Source organism: Rhynchophorus ferrugineus, unplaced genomic scaffold, assembly GCF_030347505.1.
Source record: "Rhynchophorus ferrugineus isolate W39M unplaced genomic scaffold, kcgeb_rfMv2 rfM1, whole genome shotgun sequence".
Classification (NCBI taxonomy): Eukaryota; Metazoa; Arthropoda; class Insecta; order Coleoptera; family Curculionidae; genus Rhynchophorus; species Rhynchophorus ferrugineus.
In genome coordinates this window covers 32722200-32749654 of record NW_027472580.1, presented here as the reverse complement: position 1 = coordinate 32749654, position 27455 = coordinate 32722200, and the positions used below count along the sequence as shown (strand labels likewise).

Genomic DNA, 27455 nt, shown 5'->3' with positions numbered 1-27455 from the left:
GTTTAACAAAAAGTGGTGTCTTTTAGTGAATTACGAAATAATTGAATTACAAAGGTATATACGGTTTTATAACTGAGCATCTAAAAGTTTTTATAAGGTGAATTGCGGGCTGAATACTGAGAATTTGTGGCTACTCAGTATAATCAACTTCGATAACCATGGCTCACATTTCATCCAATATTATGCAAGAACTCGTCTTTTTTATTATGAAAAATAGCCAAACAAACAATAGAAATCCCAAAAAAATAGTTCCTAAAAATATTCAATCAATATGTGAAATATAACATTTTTTGATATGGTTAATATATCTTCTAAAATAATATCTATCGCATATTCAGGCCTTTGTACGCTATTATTCAACATTTGTGGTATGATCATTTGTTTTTTGTGATGCCCCAATTGATAACCCGTGCAGGTTAAAAAAGACATTCCAAGAAAATTGCAGACTCTAATCCTGATATGCCAACGATTTTTCGAAAAAGTCTGCTGAAGTTAAAAGTGGCAAATAAAGTTCCTGCAGAAAAAAACTAAATCATATTAAATATAAAAATCGATAGTTTATTATTAATTTTAACTCCTACTGACCCAAACAAAAGTATTCTGATTTGGCAATTTAAATTTAATTATATATAATATTTAAAAATGTTTTAAACATTATTACAACTGTAAAATGTGTATACTATTTTATAAATTAAATCCAAAAGCATATTATTCCCTTAAGTATAACGCAATGTCCAAAGACAAATAAACAATTTAAATTTTCAGCTTATTTTTGTGACGACATGGATTTGACCATCAAAAAGTTTATTTTCTAAACAACCTCGACAGATTTACGACAAAAAAAACAAAACCGTAATCGCAATTGAATGGAAACAAAACAGAATAAAAGGCTTCGTTCTAAAAGAGATTATAAAAATACTGGAAATCGAAAAAAATCACAATAATTTTTGAACGATATCAACTCATTCCAACAACAGCAAACACTCAACTAGCTTTCATTTGTTTCATCATTATAGTTTCTTCCGAATTTTTGATTAACGATATCGATTCAATTATGAATTTATGATTAATTATCAATTTTAGATGTTAGAATAACGGCCAACAATATACCCAGAAACATTATGCCAGATGTGGAACACTTGCGGGGTGCCAGTAGCGCTGACTAGTAAACGATAACGAATATCTGTCAACCCCGAGACGTTTATCTGAGATATTATTGAAGCACTTTCGATCACTCGGTCACTGACCAAAGTCAGTTTCAGATATGCCGCCGCCGAATCTTCATTCACCGAGCCGTATACATCTGTAAAACTGACCGAATACTGATGACAAATATATAATTATTTAAAGTAGGACTGTTCATGGCCTTATGGTGACCATCTTTCTAATCATGATGAAAATACTGCAAAAATACGATACGATACTTTTTCAACACAATAGTGCTCCTGTAAATTCCGGTCAAACAACAGAACCGAAATTACTTTCTGGTCTAGCTATTAATTTCGGTTATATTATTTTACATCATTAATTTGTTGCATTGCATCAGAACACCGTGTTTTCTAAAAGAGAAAAAAATTCGCATTGTCATCACATTCATATTTATTAGACGGCACAGTAATAATTCATATTGTGCTGTACAATAACAATACAATATGACGTACATTTGAATTCAACCGATGTATTTCAAATGGACGATACCGCAGGCGAATTTATATTTCCCTTTTTTATTATTTCACCCCTAATAATAAATTGCCTCGCTGTAGTTTGCCCCTTATGAAGTAAAATAATTTTTTGGGCATTTTGGTGTAATAGCGGATAAAATTTTTAACAATAGCCTTTTTTTTAAGCAATGGTAATTTGAGTTTGATTTTATACTCGATTAATATCTAAAATTCATTAAATTTTAGATAAAGTAATAATACTACACCTTATTTTTGTATTTATATTAATAATATAAGACCTGCCTTTAGAGACTCATTTATAAAAACTAATTTGTAGTTAAAATGAGCCCGGGAAGTAATTAAAAAAGGATACAAGAACTAGAGATAGAAATAAGAAGGAAACACCCGGTAATACATTATTTCGAGAACATAAGCAAAGACTGGGAAAGGCAGAATAACATATAACAAGATAATGGTTCTAAATACAATGAAAAATAATTGTAGTAATTAAAATTGAAGGAATAAGATACTAAGGAACAAGAAAAGTTAAAAAGGAAACCAAATAAAAATTCAATAGATATCCGGACAAAAATATCAATAGAAGCTGCAAGAAATTGGGCAATACCTGTAAAAAGTTGGAATAAAAGAAAGAAAAAAAAAATTAAAGAACTATATAGAGTAGATGTGTAAAGTAAGGGATCAGAGAAATAGAATCACAGGAAGAAACAACACAAGAAATGCGACTACAGAGCAACCACAAAAACGAGAAATACCAAAATAAAAAACGGAAGATGCAGTCAATAAAGCATTGAAAGAGAACACTAATAGTAAAAATTTTAGCATAGAGTGAAGGCAAACGACTGAAATGATGAAGTGCGAATTTAAAAAACCAATTAAGCAAGTTAACAAAGAACTGGGGTTTACTGATGACCAAAGCAGGGAAGAAGATATGGAAGCAAAAAGCAAAATATAGAGAAATATAAAATTAGAAGTGAACAGAGACAGATCTATTTCAATGAGTATGCAAAGCTTCTTCAATATCTCTTTATTGTAGCACTGAGCCAATCAATTTAACTAATACGAATACTTAAAATTGTCTTAAAACTGGGGAAATAGAAGTAATGGGAGATACAGTACACTGTCTTGTGGAAGTCCTGAACAGATTGGTGTTACTAGGAACTATCTATATCTGTGAAGTAAGATTGAAGTAACCAAAAATGTGGATGAGGAGTTACTTTAATTTAACCTGCAACCTCGTGTGCAATACTTTGTCAAAAGCCTGTGACATTCCCATGAATATAATTGAACAATATATTTTGTAAAGCTGCATTATACCGATAAAACAATGTCAAGTGACAGAATATAAAGTCCTGTAATTATGTTTGAACACGATGATTTGCTTTTGGTATGGCAGAAGCTGGGCATGTCCATTTGGAGCAGCTTAAATGGAATATACTACCCATATAAAGCAGTCTAATTACCACTTCACATTATACCGCAAAAGATGTGTTAAACTTAAATGGGGCTGTAAATAACCACGAAAGATAAAAGGTTCTAAGGTTCTAAAAGAGGTATCTATCAATTCCTAATATTTGTTTCTTTAATAATACAACATAAAGAAAATGGCTATGTATAAAACCATTATATAACTTCAAATTATTATAATAAAGAGTAATTTACACTTACCTATATCAACGAGCTGTGAATGCGAGACTTGACAAATTCTCCTCCTGGAAAAAAAAGCGAAACAATGTACTTTTCTCTTGTTAATATTACTGAAATGTGAATCAAAATTGATCTAACCAATTAAATTTATTATTACAAAAACAGCAACCGCTTTCACCACTAATTTATATCAGTTATTGTATCCGTAATACATATAATTAAATAAGCTATAATTAATCCAATAACAACGCAGATCTAACAGATATTAATAATTAATTTAGCTTGTTAAATATGAAACTAGTTTTAGCCTATATTGTCGTATAAAATGTGTATTGTTCGCCAGATATATAGAGAATTAATATTGCCATTTTACCTGTGTTCTGCGGAATAATTTTGTAAAATATAACCTGCGAAATTATGTTTCAGGCACAATATTATTATTTAATATTCATAAAAACATTTTCAAAGTATTTTGTAAATAATGGATAACGATTGCTATATTAACATAATTAATATAAACAGATTTTTTTAAATTATCAGACAATAAGCATCTTTCAATATTTTTTAGAGATGTCTGTTATATTTTGCTATTAGAAATAAATAACCAAATATTCCCATAAATCAAATATTCCAAGGTTTAAAATACTGCCCTGATATATTATATAACAAGTCAATTAAAAAGTCCCCAGCCTGATACGTAGATGGCGCTACTAGAACTAAATCCATATGTTTTTTAGTTAGCCCTAATACACAAAAGATGCGTGTATAAATTTGACGGCTGTCGGATCATTAGTTTGTGAATTATAGCATTTTTAGTGAAGCAACTTTTGCTATTGTGAAATAAAATGGATAAAAAGGAATTTCGCGTGTTGTTAGATTATGCTTTTTGAAGGGAAAAAATACAGTTGAAGAAAAAATTTGGTTTGATGCCGAGTCTTTGGAAACTGCCTCAGGACAATCAACCATCAAGGATTAGTATGCTAAGTTTAGACGTGGCTAAATGAGCACCGAAGGCGGTGAACGCAGTGGACGCCCAAAAGAGATTGTTACCGACGAAAACATTTAAAGAATCTACAAAATGATTTTAAATGAACGCAAATTGAAATTGAATGAAATAGCAGAAACTCCAAAGATATCAACTGAACGAGTACAACATATCATTCACGAATATTTTGGTATGAGAAAGCTCTGTGCAAAGTGGGTGCTCACTTTTTACCAAAAATATCGGCGAGTTGATGATTTGGAGCAGTGTTTGAAGATGATCAAGGTCAAATAACCCGAGTTGTTGCATCGATATGTGATAATGGATGAAATATTGCTCCATCATTTCGCTTCGAAGTCCAATCGATAGTCATCCGAGTGGACTACACACGATAAACCCGCTCCAAAGCGTGGGAAAATGTAACAGTTGGCTGGCAAGGTTCTGTCGTCTATATTTTGGGATTTGCATGAAATAATTTTCATTAGCTACCTTTAGAAAGGAAACACCATCAACAGCGACTATTACGTAAGGTTATTAAACCGTTTGAAAGACGAAATCGCCGAAAAACCGCCGTATTTGAAGAAAAAGAAAATGCTGCTTCATTAAGACAATGCACCGTGTCACAAGTCAGTGAAAACGATGGCAAAGTCCCAAAATTGGTTTTCGAATCTATTTCCTGTTCTCAGATCTTAAAAGAATGCTCGCTGGGAAGAAATTTTCGTCGAATGACGAGGTGATCGCCGAAACTGAGGCCTATTTTGAAGCAGAGGACAAATCGAACTACAAAAATGGTATCGAAAAGTTGGAGGGTCGCTATAATTAGTGTATTACCCTGGAAGGGAATTATGTTGAAAAAAAAACTAGTTTTGACAAAATAATATGTTTTACTATGGTAGGCCGGGGAGTGTTCAATTAACCTGTTATATCTGATGTATAAGAAGCCAAGTGAGACCAGAAAAGTCATATTAAAACTAAAGGATCCTACATCTCCACATGATTTTCTAGTTGCATGCAATCGAATCTAAGTTATATTTTATGAAATTCTTTTAAACAAAAAAAATATTTTACTTAATTCAAGAAAGTAAGAGTTGGCTGGTTGAACGGCTGGTACAAAGCGACACTGGGGTTATAAACATATCAACCTGTCTCGTTCACCAATCAGGTGGTTAGAAAAACAGATGACCTGATAGTCTGGGTCGTATTACATAGACCTCTCTAATAACGAAACGGCGGATGTACGTGGTCGTTATTCCACCCAGACATCTTATAGTTCTTATAAAAATTGTTGTTGTTAAGGTTGGAATAATATGCATACTTCAATAAATCTCGATGTATAAATTATACAAACAAAGCAGACAAGTTCAAATAACAGCATTAACCAAATAGAAGGCTTAAAAAATTTCTCCGATTTAGGCATTACTTTACATGTCATATATTTCAGCCATGTCATAGACATAATATCATAAAAAATATGCAACATAAATCAACCAAAAGCAATTTGAGCAGAGCTCAATAAATTTGTATTTTGTTGAAACTATAATTCTGTTGTTAATAGTAATTCCATACATATAAACAGATATATATGTCAAACGTCTCCAAAATTCTTCGAAATATTATAATTGCGGCTTATAAACCGGCAAACATTATTTTAACGCTGACTTTTAATAAATTTCAAATTTTCGCTTATTATTACTCTGGTTTAAAATGCCGAAGCCGTTACACAGTCAGAGTTAAAAACTCATTGCATCTGTAATCAGTTAATTCGAACAGGAACGAGACAATGGAGGCCCCCTCTTGCCAGTACAATGTGGTAGACAGGTAGCATTTTTACTGTTAAATATTAATTGCTGCGGTTTTTATCGAAAAAAATTTTTAGCGTCTTGCAGCTGCACTGAATATTAGTACGATCACTAAAATATCTCATAAATAAAAAATATGATATTAAATACACCAAGAACGAACCACCTGTATGCAAAAGGGGTAACCATTCACGATTGGCTTGATACTAGATTTATCGGAGATCAAATATACGAAATGTGGAAAAATAGTAAGTAGTTTCTTCAATCGAAACATAATTTAGCGCAATTATTTCAGACAAAATTGTGAGTCTAGAAAGAATCCATAAATATCTGAAAGATATGCAGCTATTTGATGGATGTTCAACATCCCTTCATACACTGTTGGATAATATAGGATTTCAGTAATGTAAAGATAAGCCACGAAGGGGTATAATGGAACACCCAGATATTGCTTCCAAAAGAATACAATTTTAAAAAATGTATAACAAAATCAAGGAAAAATGATTATATCAATTTTTATATTTAGATAAGATAAGGATATTTCAGATTGGTATATTGGACCACTCATGGCAAGATGATAATAAGTATAATGTAAAGACAACCAAAGTTGATGGAAAAACGAAAACGTTGAAATAACTATCAATTAGGTTTTGGTAGTCATAACATTTATTAATAATTCATTGCAGACATATACTTCTTCATGCTGGAAACAGGAACGGTTTTGTTCCTAGTGCATAATTACTGTTTTTCTACATGTCTGGGTGACTACCATGGAGAAATTAACTATAGCTTGTTTTCGCAGTGATTTGAAACTCAGCCTTTTATGAACTTGTAGGAACCATCAGATATTGTTATGGACAATACATTGGTGGAGAAGATCCCAACAAGTGCATCAATAAAGGCTGCTATTAAGGAATGGCTTAAAGTTTCTATATAAGTTTTAAACTAACCATATTAAAGAATGAACCATTTCAAATTGTTATGTGGTAAATATAAATGAAATATTTAATCGTATAAAATTAATTTAATTATATGAAATTTAATTTTTTAGAAAAAAACCTGAGAAAAGGTACATGGTAGATCAGATTGCTGAACATTATGGCCACAGATTATTGCGTATTCCTCCCTATCACTGCATATTTAATTTAATTGAATTGATATGGGATATTGCAAAAAAATATTATAATAGACATTCAGAACTGTCTGTATTTATCGAAAGAAGCTTTGTAGTCAATATCACGTTCAGTTTGGATGTGCTCGATCAGACACATTGAAGAAGAAAATGACAATTCAATTGAAAATGGTGGATTCGTGAGAAAGTCTTTGATAGATTTAAAAAAGTGACAGTGATTGAACTTTGTGAATATTGGTTAATGATTCAATGCTGACAATTACCATTACAGAGTGATGAAAGATGAAGCAACCAACGGTCAGTATATAATAAATATACTTTAACTGTAGGAAATTGTGTTATAGAGGGTGATATCTTTATGTGCCTTTGTGTTATTGTTCACAATATACATGAACGTTTGGTTAAAATATATGAGCAGATAAATAATAATAACTATGTTGCAGATATGACAAATGCATTAAGGAGAAATCAGTGATTAATTCTAGTTTTATCAAGAAATATCTATACAGTTAATAACAGAACAAACTGAGGAGAAATAGAGTGATATAAAAATAACTTTACGAGTAAACATTGCATCGAATGAAGCAAGAACTAAGCGTAAGAGGTAAATATGTCCTCTAATGAAAGTAATATGCATTCTCGGACATGCAATTGTTAATTAGGTGGATTAGCGTTGGGGGGACACCACTACATAAAAAAACGCGTCTAGAACTCTATCTATACTAGCGTGAAAAAAATTTGAACGTAAATATAATGAAACAACTATAACCTGTAAATTATTGTAGCTATCCATTAGATGTAATATGATGTTAAAATAAATTATATTATATAAGATTTTTGTTTCATTATTTTATTTAGATTAGAATTTTGCTATATGTCAAAGTCAAAATCTACTAAAACTCAGAGTTGATGGGGCAATATTGCAACGTTTCGACGTCATCATTCAAATCCGGTGGGTTCAATGCAGTTTTAAATAAACTATATGACTATTATTCTTAATTTCGTAAGAAAGAAGTTACTTGATAATAAAACTGAACATTGTTTTCTGGGTCAGAGAGATAAAAAAAATACAATTTTCCTGCTTAACCTTCGAAAAGTTTCCACGCCCATACACAACCTCGTCGACGATAAATTTCCATTTAACTCCCATTAGAAATAAAAACAGCAGTACACATTTGGTAATAAAGGCAATCCACTAGCGGTCGCAAAACAAGAAAAAAGTCAATCGACTCCCCCCTCCCCCGCCGCCGCCAACGGACCTCCTGAAAAAAGAACATTTGAATTTTATTGCTCGTTTTTTTTTGTCGTGGCGTATTTTTTAGTTTGAGAATTTATTTACCAATTTAAATTTTCCACACAGTTAGGCAGCGCTCATAAATTGATCAGATATAAATATAAATATCTGAAAAAAAATAACAAAGGACAACGTTTCTCGTGGTGCTGGGATTTTAAATATGAAATTATTTCAGACACGGTAGAACATTTATTATTTAATGGACTGTTAATAAAAAACATGTCTGCTGTAACTCTTAACTGTGTACCAATATTCTACTACGATGTTCATTAAATTTGTGGAAAACCATTTATTAAAATAAGTAAAGTTCTCAGTTTAATTTCCGTTACTTAGTATTATGGTACGCTATTCCATGAGATTTTGCAGACAAGGGAAGTACCAAGTTACTCATACGTTTTTATATCGAAAATAAATTATTGAATCAAGTTGTTGACGATTAGCAAAAATAACATAGATACAAAGTGATAGAACAAAACATAGGAATTTAAGAATATAAAAGGGAGAAAACAAAATTATTGACAAATGCTAACCCAAAGATTAAAAGGTGTATGTGGTTCTACTTGAGTTTATAACAAAACAAGTAAAGAAGTGGAAATGATGCTGAAGAAAAAGAAACATTGCTGTTAACTTGAGATTGATGGAATTGATGGATAACTTCAATTATGATCACTAATGAAATTGACACCAATTGGCTACTATGTATTCCTTGGTACTTTTAATATGCATTGATCACGTGCACTCTCATAAAAGAGTGTTTAAAATAAATTCCAAAAATAATATATATATATATATATATATATATATATATATATATATTATTTTTGGAATTTATTTTAAACACATACAACAGTACACATTGCTTCTTCCATAATACCATATCCAACATGTCAAAAATAAATTAGGATGCAATCAGTCAAGCTATATATATGCCACTCTACTAGTAAACTAAAGTACTAGTCAGGGGATGTCAACAAAATAACAGATCTAATTACTTTTTTCGTTCTGATATTTTCTGAACTGAATACTGAATATGAGTATCATTTGGTTACATCAGTATTGAAGGCAATTATTTACAGTTATCTTAAAATTGAGTTCAAACATTTGACTTATTCAGCAATACACAAACAAATGAGCATTTTGGAATGGAGTCAGGATGGATGTATAATAAATTAACTTACATTAAAAGCAAATAAATAACGGAAGCAGAGTTGGTAGTAGTTACTTTAGAAAAGCCACATGGAATATTTCCCCAATAACAAATAACAACATTGGTGCATAAGCATAAGCTATAGAAATTGGGAAATTTGTAGGAATAATGGGTAAAGCACCAAAAATAGCTAACAGAAGCACATAGTGTAGCAAATAAAACTATGATAAATAAACTTGGTTAAAGACAATCAATTCAATTTCTTATTGTGATAAATTAAATATATCTAAATAACTTAATAATGGATATTCCCACAGAAAAATACATTGGTATGATGCTGCTGAAATCACCCTAAACGGGAAAAAGCATTTTAAGAAGAAACGGGCACAATTTTGTTTGAGTAATTAAAAAACTTGTGGTTGCTTGGACTACAATGTACAACTATGTCTAAATATGAAATTTTTCTTCTACAAAATAAATTTAGAGTAAGTGTAAACAAAGAAAGCCAATATACATATAGCATAAACATGTCGAGATCAACTTATTATTAAACTTAATATTAAGAAATGAGTACGTCAACAGAGTACCTACCTATCACTATTGAAAAACCCAAACAATTTTTGAGAAAACATGAACTGAATATGCTTGAATATAATAAGGTGTATATATAGATCATTGGACAACCTGGAGGTTGAGGAGGTAATAACTAGTAATGCACCAGCGGGAGTACCCATCGAAAACTATTTAAGTTTGGACATGGAATGTTTAAGTTTGGACGTGGATAAACATGTTGTGTTATACGTGTCATGTGACGTTTCAAATGATAGCGGTGGAGATAAAATTAGATTGAGTAAATAACGCAGAATTGAAACCAATCTTTATTGTGTAGAAAATAAGAACTACTACTAAATAGAGAATAGTTATTAAACCTGTCTCAAAAATTAAAAATTACATTGATGAACAAATGACCAGTTTCTGAAATAATATTTTAACTGTTAGACCGATGACTTTTCAGCTAATTTGCTGATGAATACATGTTTCATATATTTTCTACACTAAAGATAATATGTTATTATTGTCATCTTTGATAAAGTTTTGTGTCGCTAGGATGTCGGTGTCATATTTATTTTCCGTTATTACTTTTCCACCGCGTTATAAATTTTCTTCATCAGCTCGTGAACGACAAAGGAAAGCGTTTCGTCACCACAAAGTGGAAGGAAATAAAACCATTTCCACTAAAATATCGGTAAATGCATTTGAGATATAAATCTTGTTCTGCTTGTTTTGTTCCGCCGTCGGCGGGGTAAAGGACCGTTTTCGCTGAAAGCTTTTTGAGTTGACTACAATTTGTTTTACCCTGTACTTATATGCTTTTTCTGTTTACTTCCACGGACCGCGAGAGAAAAGGTGAATTTACTTTGATGTTGACTGGCTACACTTTTTGCTGAGCTTACATTTTAAATTATTAATGATGATTCACGTTTTTTGTTATGGAGAAATGGGAAAATAGTAACTGTGTAGTATAATGGCCTTTGATTAAATCCTCGTTAAATACTGGTAATATAAATCTATATAAATAATTTAGTAACTTCTATTTCAATATATTTTTTTATATTGATGGTTTTTTAGTAATACGCAATATATAGTATATTAAAATTCATTTTTAAGATAGTGAATTAACTTAAAATAATATGTTTTTAAAGGTAATACATTGCCTCTAAATATAAAAGTTTGGATGAAAACACATTTTCATTTTATTTATATAATTCCATTTCCTGAGTACGAATTTGTGACGTGTTGTACCCAGTAAAGTACTAACAATACTATCTCCCTGTTCGTTTTCTGATTTAAATGAAAACTTAAAATATGAATACTTGCCGCCATTTGATGGATGGACCTGTGATTATGATCAGCTAGGATGGAATTATGAAACCTATAACAAAACCGAATGACACTACATTTCTGTCTTGAAGAATTTGACCGAGCCAGAGTTGTCCAACCCGCTTTGACCAATTCATGTGTTCTTGTACAAATTCTTTTATATTTTTTGAGAGTATTAATAATAGCTTGGTCCACCACTTCGTCTTTGATGATGACCCTCTGAACTGCAATGTTTCCACTGAAATTTCCATGGTCTTAATCAGGCTATCATATGGTTTTCTAAGCTTGGGTTTTATTAAATTCGGATAGTTTAATGAACATTGAAACTAAAATTCTACTTGAATTTGGATAGACTAAGCAAAATAGCTCAAGAACTTGCAAATTAGAAGGTTTTAAATTTCAATTATTCACGGTTATAGGTAATTTCAGCCAATTCAGTACACCATTGGTATGCGGCCATCAAACCAGTGCTTCTGTCCAAATAACTAATAAAATATTACGCCTTTAAAATAATTTTACGGGATTTTTTTTTTTATTTGGAGTTTTGTTGTGAAACAAAGAATGCTATAGTATAAATGACTTATGATATAAACCCTAAAAATATGACTTGAACAAAATAATATCATCATAGAGGAGTGTTGCCACTGTGTGCTAAATTTCCAAAAGCCGGAATCGAATTATCAAAAAAAACAGGTTGACTTTAGATTGACAATCGTTCCGCAAATAATCGAATGAATGCTTGGTGTAGTTAAATGTACTTCGGGCCAAAGTATCGCAGCCGAAGCTGTAGGGTCACAAGAAGTGGGTAGAAGGTGCTCAAAAGACGCTAGTCATACATTATTCTGTACATTAAACAATCAATCTTTAAAAACCACCCATAATTTGTGGATTTCCAGAAAAAGCATCACAGTTTAGAGTACAAATCCACCAAAGACCGAAGTTATTTAGGCTGTGAATTAATATTGTCTTCTGAAATTTGGAGAGAAGCTTGTAGTTCAAAGTGTACGACCATCAAAGGCTAAAAACTAATATAAATGTGCTGATCCAACTACATTGAGTTTTTGAGTTGGATAATATAGTCATTTCTAAGTGATAAACCTTCCTATCTCTAGTTTCTATCTATATCTGTAACTTCTAATATAGAAAAACACGTTTTTGAGATTTCATTATCTATGAATGAGTTTGTTCTCTTCATTATATTTGAACATGTGGAAATCATCTTGAATTGGTGTAGCAGTATAAAAAGGGAAATCTGCCAAACAATTTGCAACAGGGGTTACTTTATAACATATTTCTTAACCATTAATTTGCATCATCTGAAACTCCTAGAGATTACTAGCTATAAGTAACAGCTTCAGTTTTTGAGCGATAAAAGTCTTACTCATAATCTCGCAGTTATCTCATGGGTTTCCTCTTCAATTTCGGAACCTTCAACATCGACCTGCAATGCGCAATTTTTTATATTGGTCAACTAATTTTCACAAATTCATATAAATAATTATACCTATATCGTAGGAAGAACGAGACCACCATTCTTACATCTTCCTCTACAAAAGAATTATATATATATATATACATATATATATATGTGTATATATATATATATATATATGCTTCAAAATACCTATATCGATCATTTTCTCACATGAATTTAAAGCTAGGGTCACTCAGCCTCTCTATAACCCTTAGTCCTTTATTTTCTTTCCGTAAATTTCACTGCCCTTTTCATCCCTACAAAATTGAATACACCCACACAATTTAAATATGTTAGTCTGTCGAAAAACTCTTGCCATTTTTCTTTTATATTCATACGATGCCAACCCACCTTTCCTTAAAAGTAGAAAGTTTTTATTGTATTTTCATATATATTAAATTTAAATTTCAGCCTTTTTAATGGCAAAGTATTGATTGAGCTTTAAAAATGGCACCGAAATAATTCATGTAAGTCGTCTTATATATAGTATTTTATTTTTCAGATGAAAACTGATAAATATTTGCAGTTATCAATTAAATATTAAAATATCTGTGCCTTCTTTATTTTATATATTCTTTTGATCAAGCATTTGTTCAAAACCTTGTTTTCTGAATTGCTCTTTAGTAGATGTGCAATGATGTAATTGTATATAGTTATATATGTAATTATTCTCCCAAAATCGCAAAAAGCTATTTTAAGGAAATTGCGTGAATGTATTGAATGATCCTCGGATTAATTTAGGTGGCTGTAGGTGGCTGTAGAATTTTAGGCACTTTTTGAAATTATATTTAAATAATTTTGATAATTAAATAATATATTTAAATTAAATATTATTTATAATTATATTTATATTAATATAAATATTAAATAATATTTTACTTTTTAAATAAAAAAAATATATTAGTTTTACTTTTATTTTGGATGGAAAAAAATTCGATAAAAAAATCACCAGTGCATTATGTTAATCATTATTACAAATTCACAACGATACTCAATTCCATATAAATGAAAACCCAATGTTCGGACAAGAAGTATATCGGTTCCAATGAGTTCATATTTGAGTGTATCAAATATATAAAAAATTATGTTATATGAAGTTGGACAATGCGTTGCTTTTATATATTTATTCTGTAATTTGATTTGTGCTTATCTTAAAAATAATATAAATTTTAATTCCATAATAGTTTTTTTAATTAAGGATTTATCGTCTGAATCATATTTACTATTCAAGGTGGTATAATCTATTTTTCTTTAAATTTCAATATGTCAATACAACCCAAGCAGGCCACACAAACGACGCTCTTCTACGGGGCAATCTAGTGGTCGTGGGTTGAACCAAATTAACGTTTTCTTCGTGTGGAGTTGTTTTTTAGGGGATACTAAATGCACTAAATAAGGGAGACTAACAAAACGGTACAAGGAAAGATGAGATAAAACATAATTATATTTATATTAACTTCTATGGTAACACCACCTGATCTGGTTACTGGACATATGTAGAGTTTAGAATAAGCATTAGAATAAGACTAATTAATTAAGATAATATTTTATACAGAAGATTGCTTAATGAAGTGATTTTCTACATGCCATGTATATATAATATAAACAGAAGAAATACTTATTGCCAATAGGGCAGATTGTGGACTCACGAAGAGTAATAAAAAAAAAACTTCTATGGTACAACATTTACAATTCTATACTAATAACTAATACCAACCAATCTAATCTCTAATGCTATTATACTACTAACAATATTATTCACAATCTCAATCAAATTAATTCGGTACAACGTCCTAAGGGTTAACAATGGAAAAATGTGAGATTGCTAGTGACGAGTGACTGTACTATAAGCTAACAAATGCAAATAAAACCACATACGATATATGAAACGACACTTTATCGCTATGTGGTTAGAAAATGAAGAAATAGAATAAGCGTTAATAAGATAATAAAAGCTTATCCTAATTTTCTAAACAATTACCAATTCAACTGTGATAAAAATTAATTTTCAGTTCTGATACAAACTGGCTAAGAAAAAATTAAATCGAATAAAAGGCGAAGGGTTTATGTCGACATCAGAATTTAATATAAATTTTAAAATTTTCGAGGCTTTATTAAATATCATCGGATAGTGGTGAGACAAACCAAAAAGAAAAAATCCTCCCCTAACCAATAAAATATGGAAATTACACAGTTGGAGCTTCTTTGTTAGCTACCGTCGATTAAAATTCAGAAGCAAAAAGGGTAAAATGAAATTTTCCGATACGAGAATCATTCAGCAAAACGCCAAGTGAAATATTTCCGAATATTCGGGGTGGAAAATTCGAGACAGACCGGAAGTAATCCTCGTGGAAAAGAACCCGTACGTAAATCGAAGATCCGACAAAATAAAGACGAAAATAAAAATGCAAATGCGGCAAAAATTGAACTTTTCGCAAATTTCCGACGCATTTCCATACACATGTAGACCAGATATGATCCTATCTAGGTATCACTCCCCTGAATAGGTAAAGAAGTGTAGCGACCTTGAGGCATGTCGAATTTTACATCGTGGAATAACGGTCTACAAAATACCCAGAAATATAATCCCAGATGTTGAACACGGGTGGAGTGCCAGCAGCGCCAACTAGAACCCGATAACGAATAGCTGGCGGCAACCCCCAGACGTTTTATCTGGAATGTATTGAAGGGTATTTCGATTTATTCAATATTCAACTATGGTTTGGTTTAGACGTGCCCCATCGACTGCCCAAGCCTCGTCTCCAGGTAACACCGATGCCATCCGTTTTACCTAATTGTAATTTTCACATTTTTTTATACAGCCAATAAATAACGGTCACATAATGTAAACACCACTGTTTCATTTCGTTTTTCCTCCATTCACCGAGCCACATCATTTACCCTAAAGAAGTATAAAAATAATGAAATTAAATCCACTGATAACTAGATAATGACCAGTCCAATATTAATTGAAATATAAATGTATTAAGGTTCAATTTTAAAATCAAACCTAATTATAGTTATTCTACCAACAATTTTACAATATAAAAAAATATAATTATTGTATTAGAAAGCTGAATAAGTTGTGTTTTGTAGAACTTAATGCTTTATTTCATTATTTCTGGCTGTATTTTCTAATGTTCTAGTCCTTCTAGCATTTCAACTGATCGGTATAATTCAACATCTAAAGAGGCTCTGTATCAAATCAAATTTTCTCATAAAAATAGAATTGTTACACTTTTCAATAGGGTGGCCTAAAGAAAACTATAGTCCTTTCAATAAAACAGTCAATGCACGTTATATATAACGTCGAATATACTGCCAATTCTAGTTTCTAAAAACGTACAATTTATTTTAAACTCCGAACAGATTTTTTCTTCTTTTTTTACCCTAGTTAAAAAAGAAAGAATTCTGTCTGATGGGTCCGTACATATCACTGAATCCCTTTATAAAATTCGAACAGTGCTTATATTAGTCGACCTTATTATTAAACGTCTACAAAATTCTTTAAAACGTTAGTGATTATAATTATAGGTTACAAATCGACAAACGTAAACCAAAATTCTAATTGTTTTCTGAAATAGTCATAGTTTTCATAATATGCGATAAATAACATTATGTTGCCAAACCTCTTTAACATGACTTTACCTCTAGAACGGGTATACATCAATCAAACAGCTTAAGGATATAAAACTGGATTAAAATAGTTTTGTTGTATAAGCAACTGATAACAAAGTATATCCAAATTTTAGTATCAAACTCATAATATCGGAATAATAATATTGAACTTTACTGAAGCAGGTCATAGTTATGCAGTCTTCTTTTTCAGTATCTCTTAATTATGAGATTGTTGCAATATACCCACAGTGTCACAGCCTGTAGACCATCCCTTTTAGCCGTCGAAATAACTACTTACACATCAAAAGATGTCGTTGATTTTGTCTCAACTTGTGAAATACCTAATATTCTTAATTTTAAATTATACTTTAAATATATTAAATTTTTTTATTATATTACTTAGTCTTAAATTATGTGGCTTTTTTGTCTGTTTTTATGTCTGTATATCATATCGTCCTTTTTTATTTTATTTAATTTATCGTCTAAATCTAAAAAATTAAAAAGGCATCTAAATGCATCTTTTTAATTTTATATTAACTATAGTCAATTCAAAACAGCAGTGACACGAGTGTCAATATGTGTCTGTCTAATGTTGTAAATTCGTTTTACAGTCAGATAATATTGTCCTTGTCATTTTATTCCATTTAAAAAGAGATAGAATGTCGCTAGAGAAGTTCAAAAATGTAAGGGAATGAGCCTGCAAAAGGTGTACGTTTGACAAACGTTTAAAAATTCTTCAAAATATTATAATTACGGGTTATAAACCGGCAAACCTTGTTCTAACGCTTTGTATTAATTAATTTGAAAGCGCCGCGATTTTTTTTAAAGTATTTATTTGCACGTTGCAGCTACACTGAATATTAATACGGACAGGACCACTAAAATATCCCAAAAAATAAAAACAAAATAACCTTAAATTCACCAGAAAGAAACCATGTTCGTGCTAAACAGGTCACGAATAGAGATCAGATCGATGTTTCAGGGATCAAATATACAAAATGTATAAAGGCACTAAGTAGTTTTTTCCGAGAAAATTGTTAGTCTAGAAATTATTCATAAAAAGCCAAAATATATACAGCTATTTGAGGGACGTAGAATATCCGTTCATACATTGTTGGGTAATATTGGGTTTAAGTGGCGTAAAGATAACCCACGAAGGGGTTTAATGGAACTTCCAGAGAATATTTTTAAAAGAATGCCATTTTTAAAAACAACAACATTAAAGAAGAATTATTATATCAATTTATATATTTAAATGAAACATAAATATTTCAGAATGGTACATTGGGTCGCTCATGGCAAGATGATAATAAATATAGTGTAAAAACAACAAAAGTTGATGGAAAGAGGTTCATTGCAGACATATAGTTCTTCATACTGGAGAGAAGGATGCTTTTATTCGTGGTGCACAATTAGTGTTTTCCTCTAAGTCCAAGGGTGACTACCATGGAGAAATGAGCCATAACATGTTTTTGCATTAGTTTGAAAATCAGCTTTTAAAGAACTTGTAGAAACCATCAGTTATTGTTATATACAATGCACTATATATATAGTACACTGCTGAGGAAAATCCCAACAAGTGCATCAATAAAGGCTGCAATTAAGGAATAGCTTAAATTACATAAAATCAGTTTCGAGGAAATCATGTTAAAGAATTAACTATTTCAAATTCTTACTGGGTAAATATACATGAAATATTTAATTGCATTTTATGTAATTTAATTTTTTATAAATAAGCCTGAGATAGATACATATCAAATCAGTTTACTGAACGTTATGGCCACAGAGTATGATATCTTCCTCCCTATCACTGCATATTTAATCCAGCTAAGTTGATAGAAGGTATTTCTATAGATATTCAGGTCAAGAAGACTATTCGAACCAGAGCTGTCCGAATAAGTGAAGAAGAAATTGACAAATGGAAGAATCTTGAGCAAGTTTTTGATAGATTGGTAATAAACAGCTTAGTTATTCACTTGAATGGTGTTTCTGAAAATGACAGTGATTGAATAAAACTTAATGAATGTTGGTTTATGATTCAATGCTGACGATTACCAAGGCAGAGTAATGAAGCAAGAAACAGTTAAATGTCAGTATACAATTAATATACTTTAATTGTAGGGAATTGTATTATAGAGTGTGAAAGGATTATGAGCATGTGTGTTATTGTTCACAATATATATGAACATTTGGTTAACATGTTTGAGGAGAGATATAATACTAACTATTTTGCAGGTATATCAAATACAATAAAAAGAATGCAGTGATTAAATGTAGTTTTATCAAGAAAGATGTATACAGATAGTAAAAAGACAAACTAAAGAGAAATATAATAATATCATAATGACTTTATAAGGATAGATTGTATCGAAAGGTACAAGAACTAAGCATAAATATGCTCTCTAATGAAAGTAAAATACATTACTCAGATATACAATGGTTAATTAAGTGAATTAGGTCTTCGGAGGTTGAGTTTTACCACTACATACAAAAACGCGCCTAGAAAACCTAGAAATAATTCATTGTATATATAACAAAATAACTTTAACCTATAAACTATTGTGGCTGTGAAATTAATTGTAGTTTTAAGTTCTTCTATAATATATACATTAGATGTACTACTAATGTTAAAATAAATTACAATACATAACATTTTTGTTTCATTATTTTACTTAGATCAGAATTTTGTTATAAGTCAGCGCCGAAATGTACTAAAACTCAGAGTTGTTGCGGCAACATTGCGACGTTTTGACAGCTCTCCCGTGTCACTGCTGTTTTTAGTTGACTATATATATATGTATATGTTTCACCAGCATTTTCTTGATCATAAAGAAATGCAGTAACTTTTCTGAAAATAATGTCCTTGGCGCCCAAAATTGAACGTCAAAACTTATTGTTATTATTAGCTAATACCAGTAGTAAAATCTATCAAAAACTGGAGAAATTACTCAACAATTTCAATGTTTGATTTGGTTTATTACTAAGTAAAATAACAAGTACTGCAGATCCTGTCGAAGAATATGAAACGATATACATCGACGTAGAAATATGTTTTAATTCTGATAAGCTTGGTAACAGCTGTGGTCAAGACGTTACGATAATCCTAATGTACAGAGATGGTTGGAGATTTGGGGAATCCCGAGGGTATTAATCTATTTTCTGTTTGTACCTTTAGTTGTAAATCTCAACTGCAAAAACCAAATATAACCCAATGTAACCGTGTAAAAACGGAGAAGACATAACCATCCCAGTCATGTCAGCGATTATGCTGATTAGGGCTCTGAGATGGTCTTTAAGTAGCTTACTGACCACGTGTTAGGTTGAATGCTGAGGACAGTGGTTCTTAACTCCATTAAGTAAGACGTTAAAGGATAAATATATAATAAAAACGTTTTAAATTTAATTTTACCCGTATTTCAAATTCAGAATTAAAATTCTTAAGATGTTTCAGATAAAATATAATTGAACTAATACACCTTTGACTGTTATAACAAGACGTACAATAATAATTATTGTTTATGCTCTAATTATAACTTTTAATGTTAAAATATACATTAATGTGAAACGAAAACTCCGAACTCGTTAACGATAATCAACCTCGGTAATATCGGATCTCTACACAGAGATATGCAAATGATGCTCTGGGTTAATCTCAAAACAATTAATGGAAGCATGCATCAGGGGTTATAAGTTTGGCTTCACCGCTGACCCTATAATATCAAATACCAACCCTAAATCATGTAACCTTTGCCAGTTATAGAGTTCCAATATAATTAAGTATTAGTATATTAGATATTGAAAATCAATATAAATTTGCATATGTTTTAGATATAAATCTTATCGACGAAGCACACAGTTATTTTAAATGTATATATATATATATATATATATATATATATATATATATATATATATATATATATATGTAGCAGGATTATGAATTACTAATGAAATATGAAAACTGCATTAATTTAAAGATTTCTTTATTAAGAGTTATTGTGAAAATTTTATTTTAGAACTATCCTCTACCGCAACTTAATACGATTTTCAGCAACCAAATGTTGACATGAAAGACCTTTTAATATGGGACAATTTTGTCAAAGCGTATAAGCGTCGACATAAGCAAAACAATGAAATAATTTCCTGTTTCCGGATTTTACACTTGCAATATATTTGACTGGAGAAGTCCTAAAACAAAACTACCTAGAAAATCCATAGTAAAGATTACTAATATATTTAACGAAGTCTTGAAGAGAACAAAAAAATATGCGCGTGCATATTGGTAAGAGGTGCAAGTAATTATGATACCAAAGGCTGGTAAATAACCTGATGATATCAAGTCAACAATTCAAAACTATTCCCGAAAATATAATCAAATATTATAAAATATTAAGTCCAATAATATCATGAGAGTTCTTTAGAAGAAAAACAAATATGCTCTGCTGTTTTTCTAAATGTAGTATACGCTTCCGATAAAGTTTGGCACCACGATAAACTAGTGACATACGAAAACTTAAAAGTATTACGATTGTTACATTTTCGGAATATAGAGCACTGTTAGCGGTAGGCAAAAACCAAACAGCATCCATAAAATGACAACCGGCAGTTAGCGGTACTCTAATTGACTGGACCAAACAATGCAGAATAAATTTAAATGAGCTAAAATCTGTTCATATTAATTTTACCAACAAGAAACAATCCACCTACCTTGAAAGTGAATAGTGTTATAGTTCATACGTAAATAGTGCTAAATATCTAGGCATGACACTAAATGTTAAATTAAAGGGAAGTAGCAGGTTAAAAAGAAGCCTGTAAAGATGGTGTAAAGGTGTAGGGGCGTACTGGGGATAGCAATGTCAAGAAAATTCAAGTATTCCAGAACAAGGTATTCCCTAATGCAATGGCCGCACCTTGGTATGTGCGCAATGAAGACTTGCATCGTGACCTGGAATCTTCTACAGTCGAGGAAGAAATTAAAAGATTCGCTGGGAAATACGAAGCCAGGCTACTCCTAGGCATGGAAACCCAGAGACTGCATGGACGACACTGTTCACAGACTAAAGGGGATTAATTCCTGAGAACTTCTGTGATAGTGCGTGAATGAATTAGCTTATTATCTATGCTTGAATCTTCTTTTATCAATTTTCGGTGGTTAATTTTGAGTTCATATACTAGTAGCAACCCTATTTTTTGCTAATGTAGTTCCGTCGTATATACCACGCTGCGTTCAGAATCGTCCTCAACATCTTATTTAGGAATACTTGCAGATTTTTATTTTAGAAGTATTGCGATATCGAGACAATACTTGTGATCCACATAGAAAAACGGAACTCTATGAATCTACTAGTCCAGTCTCCCAGTTTTTGTCATGAATAGTACTGTTTACTTGGTCCACTAGCCACGCAGCTTGATGGATTGGTGATTGTTTAGTTCGAAATCCCAACTGTTGGTCTTGGACGTCGTCTTTAAATTTTGCAGCTTCAATAAGAACGTAGAGAATTACACTATCGACGATTTTCGATACTCAGTTTAGAGAACAGATTAGACGGTAGTTGGAGGGAGTTGATTTGTTGTTGTTTTTGAAATGAAACGATTTAGCAGTTTCAACAGTCTACAGGGAAACAGTCATGATGTAGTATATGATAAGCTCATATGCAAAATTTGCAATTTACAATAATTATGTTTGCTATCTGCTATATAAAATCTATTGCTGATGGTTATGTTGTTATTTACTTATTGATTTGTTTTATAGCGTTGCGAGAATATTATGAAATACAAAAAAAAAACATAAAGTTTTGTATTGGTAAAAGAGGAAATGGGGAATATATCGTCTGTCTGTGACTACATATACAATATATTACTGGTATAACATCATTTGAAAAATTTGACCTAAATTAAAATATGAATAAAAATTATAATATATTCTACATACGGCAATATAAATAAAATTTATATGGTAGGGTACATTTTAAGGCTCACATAATGGTAGTGCATCCAAAAATAATCCAACACCGTTCAAATTAATTATTAGAAAACATAATTTGTGATGGAAATTATAAGAAAGGTATGGTTAGAGACCATGTAGCGAATAATAGTATAGATGTTTTGAGTATACGGAGTACTTAGGTGAAACTGGATGAAAAAATATAAAGTTGCAAGGGAAGAATACAAAATGGAGTAATAAAAAAAGTTATAAATGAAAATATTACATGAATATACGCAATTAAATGCATAAGTGCCGTTTCGATATAGAAATATATTATATCTGACACCAATTTTACTTTATTTCATTCATTTTGACTAATGTTCCCTTTGTTAAAACCTTTAATTATTTATATTATCTTATCAAAAGTTATTTAGTAAAGAAAGAACGTATATTCGTAAATTTAAGCAACATAATAAATATCCAAGTTTTATTTTAGTTTGTGTTAAGTTTTTTTTACATTAAGTTCCATAAATTGTCCAATATACGGAATTCCAATCGTCTTATGTCGAGTTTCATATTAAAGAAAAGCAGCCTAAACAATAGTGTAAACAAAATCGAGAAAGAAATTTATTTCTCAACAAAGTTATAAAGATTATTATTGAAACGCAGAAACAAAATGCGATCATACAAACGTCAATGATGCTGAATTGTTGGCTTAAAATTGACAGTTGATGTGAAAGCATAAATAATTTCACAAAATAGTTTTGAAAAGACACAGAAAGCCATACAAACTTGCGAAAAATTACTAGTATCAAAAACTAATCATTGTTTAGAAAGTTATCAGCAAGCTAAAAATGTGTATGTTTATAAACGAATCAAAAATAACTTCAAAAAGGAATGATTTCTTTTCTGAGAGGACTGGAAGTCAATTTTGCAAGTGAGCTACTAATAACTAAAGATGGAATTTCTTATTAGACCAAACTAGAAAATTGTAAAGATTAAAACAGCATCCATTGTCTAAATATAATTTTGTACATATGTAATATATATTCATTTTATATTAAAAAGAAAAAAATCTGCATTCACATAGTTACTCAATGAAAAAATTTAACTATTTTGAATAATAAAATAAGAAATCAATAAAAATATAAGAAATTAATATTTTACGAATTTTAGTAGATTGTTACAATAATTTTTGATATCCTTTCCACTTTTACTACATATTTAAAACTTTAAGTGTTTCTATATTCACTGACCCGTGGAGATATAACGATAACTCAGAAGGTTCAGAGCGTATTAAAGTTTTAACCCGATGGGTCGTCTTTCCTATTATCGTAACAAGATCAAAGTGTTTTAAATGTAAATGTAGTGATTCAACATCTAACTATTCTGTTCGGCCTTATCTTAACATTTACCAGACGTAACATTCTTGTCCTGTTTTACGTGCTAATTACAGTCCCTACAGGAGAACATCTTACAAAAAAACACTTCAGCAGGAACAAAGAGATGAAATCAGGATATTAAGTATGAATAAGATATAGATAAGCTGTACAAAGATAAAATTAAAATAAGTAATGGAGACAATACATACTACATGGAGTTAATTATTTTCTAGATTGATTAAATACAAAAGAGATACAAATATAGATATATGAGGTAATTAAGTTTAGTTATTGTTGTTTTATATATACAACAAAGAATTTATAGTTTTAACCCTTCAAGATTTGTTAGCAATCTAAGAGTGTAATTTAAAATTATCGCTTTTCAAACTGTCACTGTCACAGCTTGCATATATTTTGATGGGCGATATAATTCGTCAAAGTGAATAAAAAATATTAATACAAATAACTGCTGAATAACCTAACCTGATTGTTAAGTGCGATAGTTTTGGCATTTCTCTATGTGAAATAATAGTTTTCCATTTGGTATTATTGAAATAATCTAATCATGGAACAATTGATATTGCTTTTTGAAATGTATTATCGTTAACGTTCGACTTTAAGTTATAATGCTGTGATTTTGACGTAAATGATAAACAAAGGGTTGGAGGACCTGCAAAGTTCGAAGACAATGAATCCAAAACTTATTGGATGAAGGCTCAGCTCATTCTCCCAAAGAGCTTTCAGACAAATTGGCGATTTTATGACGATATAACTTCTAATTATCAGGACTAATATATAAAAGAGTTTTGCAGACATATGGAAACATACTGCTTCGGTTACATGTCCCAAGGCACCAGACAGCATTCTATCTGTTTTTAACTAGGATAAAATCAGAAGGAAACATCCGCTACGAATTTAAAATTATTTTGATAATTTCACTGTTTTATTCGATGGGCTATATAATTGTGTTTTAGATGTAATATGTAACCGTTAACTTATTTATTAAAAAAGCACATGGCACTTATATTGCAATATTTTTCTTGCAAATCGGGAGTTTTTGAGAATTTTGCTGTTACATATTTCTATATTTAAGGGATCAAAATAACGATCCCTGTAATTCTGTCGCAGTAGTAAATGTCATGTAGTTAATAGCATATACTTATATTTGATGATGTGAAGTTTTTGTAGTTCTGAAAATATCCTTATTGATAATACTTCTGTTATAATCTTCAGTGATGTTCTTTTAAAAAGGTTTCTGTGTATTATTTCTTGAGAGTAGTTTTCATGTGTTGGAATATAGAAATATTTATTGATGTAATTGATGTTATATATCAAATATATTTCTAATAGCATATTGAAAACATTGTTAAAGCAAGTTTTAGTAATATTAACATATAAATTTTAAGTTATTCTCTTTAGTCTATTATGCGAGATACATGATTAACTTTGTAAATCGTGGTCGAATTTCGAGCACGGAGCAATCACCAGTATATATAAAGATTTTTACAATAACGAAATTATAATTATAGCGGTTCTTGTGAGCATATTATATACCGGAAATGAAATAAAGAATTTACAAAACCAAAGTGTAAAATGATACCGAATAATGGCGTATATCGTTTCAGAAAACAAGGGTTATCAGACAAGACTAATTTCCCCCGGCTAACTATTGTGAGTCCTGGGCGGTCATTCGGGAACATAAATTTTCTTTAAATTCCCATTAGAAATAAAAACGGCCACTACACATTCGGCAATAAAAGCAATCTGGCCGTGGCGGTGGGACAATAAAAAATCTCCCCGAAAAATGTCTGCATTTTAATGTTATTGTTCGGACTTTTTGTTGTTTTTCGTCATTTTTCGAAAAGCGGCTTTGAAGTGGTATAATATGTATCGCTATGGCGTTTGCGCTTTTTATTACGACTGGATGGCATGAAGTAAATGGCTATCGTAAATATTTATACCGAAATCGTCGGATCATTGAAGCACAATCGATATTTCCTCTTGCTATGTTCCGTTTTCCTTCGTGATATTTCCGGTAATTACGATGCCGGGATATCAAGATAGTGAATTTATTGTGATGGATTGTTTTTAGCCCGATGCTTCATTCTAATATCAAAACTAATTGTCTATGCTATTACCTACTTTTATTAGTTGTTTAATACAATTATGTAATTTGTTGCATTATAATGATTGTAATTAAACTGTAATTTTGAAAATATAAAATTTAGCCATTTTATAGCTACAAATGAATAGCAAGTGGCCCCACCAATTCAGCTCTCTCTTTTCAGATTATTCTTCTAAAAGCTGTAACATATATTGGGGCCTTTTGATATTTGAGTGTCTTCCATCTTGTCCATCTTTGTCGGTCCTTGTCTTCGGAGATACTTAATTTCATGTATTTTGATTTTGATTGTCTCTATTTTATATATATATATATACATATATATATATATATATATATATATATATATATATATATATATATATATTGGATGAAATTACACATATTTGTACCAACATCATTCTTTCCAAATTGCAATGCAATATTGCAATGTTACCAACTTGTAAACTTATAATAGAAATTATTTTGGTTAATACAATAAAAAATGATCATAATGCATTCAAGCATATAATATATACATATATATATATATATATATATATATATATATATATGTATATATATATATATATATATATATATATATATATATATATACATAAAAAATTAAATGAGACTTAGTAAGACGCAAATATGCCCGTACAAAAGAACAGTAGGGTAGGGTAGTATCCGATATATATAAATAGATAAAATTAAATATAACTAGACACAAACAACGCCAATAAACAATACATTTTTCAATATTTTTAAGGTTTGTGCCATTCCTCCGCTGCCGTTCATTTGCTAAAGTTGAGCTGACACCGGTTTTGATTAGATTTAGTGTCCTTAAGCAACACGTATTTGAAATTATAATTATCTCACTGTATTTTATGCAGTAAGAGTGGAGATACTTTTCAGAAAATGCTCGTGCATCAACTTCCAATATTCCAGTCCCAATGAAGTGGGTAAGGATAATTTTGCTCTTCTGATTGTAAATATACAAGATGGACATATTCCTAAAAAAAATTGTAACTCTCAATGCACCTTCTCTCCGACTAAATTTCAGACTAGTCAGATACAGAATTTGATATGTGAATACTAATGTTACACAATTAGCAATTCAACAAAATCGGTTCGATGAAGTTCCTCAGGCAAAAACTCATGGCAGGATGATAATGAGGTATTTGAGTTATAAACTTGTTTGTATTAAAGTACGATTTGATCCTTAAATTATAACAATCAAAGTTCACATTACATATGTTTTTATTTTGCTCTAGGTATTGCATAATGTTATATCCATTAGTGCTTTAAATTAAAACAATTTTGTATTCTTCTAATTCAACACGCTAATTAAATTATGCTTTAACTAATTCTGAAATTGCTCTATTATATT

General features: G+C 30.5%; 1 protein-coding gene across 1 annotated transcript in view; it reads right to left on the bottom strand.

The window, feature by feature from the left end:
- Window positions 1-27455, bottom strand: part of Sol1 (CUB domain-containing protein Sol1) — a 1033997-nt gene that overhangs the window by 891971 nt on the left and 114571 nt on the right. Inside the window, exon 2 of the mRNA XM_076419377.1 lies at window positions 3348-3391. The gene's annotated coding sequence lies outside the window, so the exon portion shown is untranslated. The remainder of the gene's footprint in view (window positions 1-3347; window positions 3392-27455) is intronic.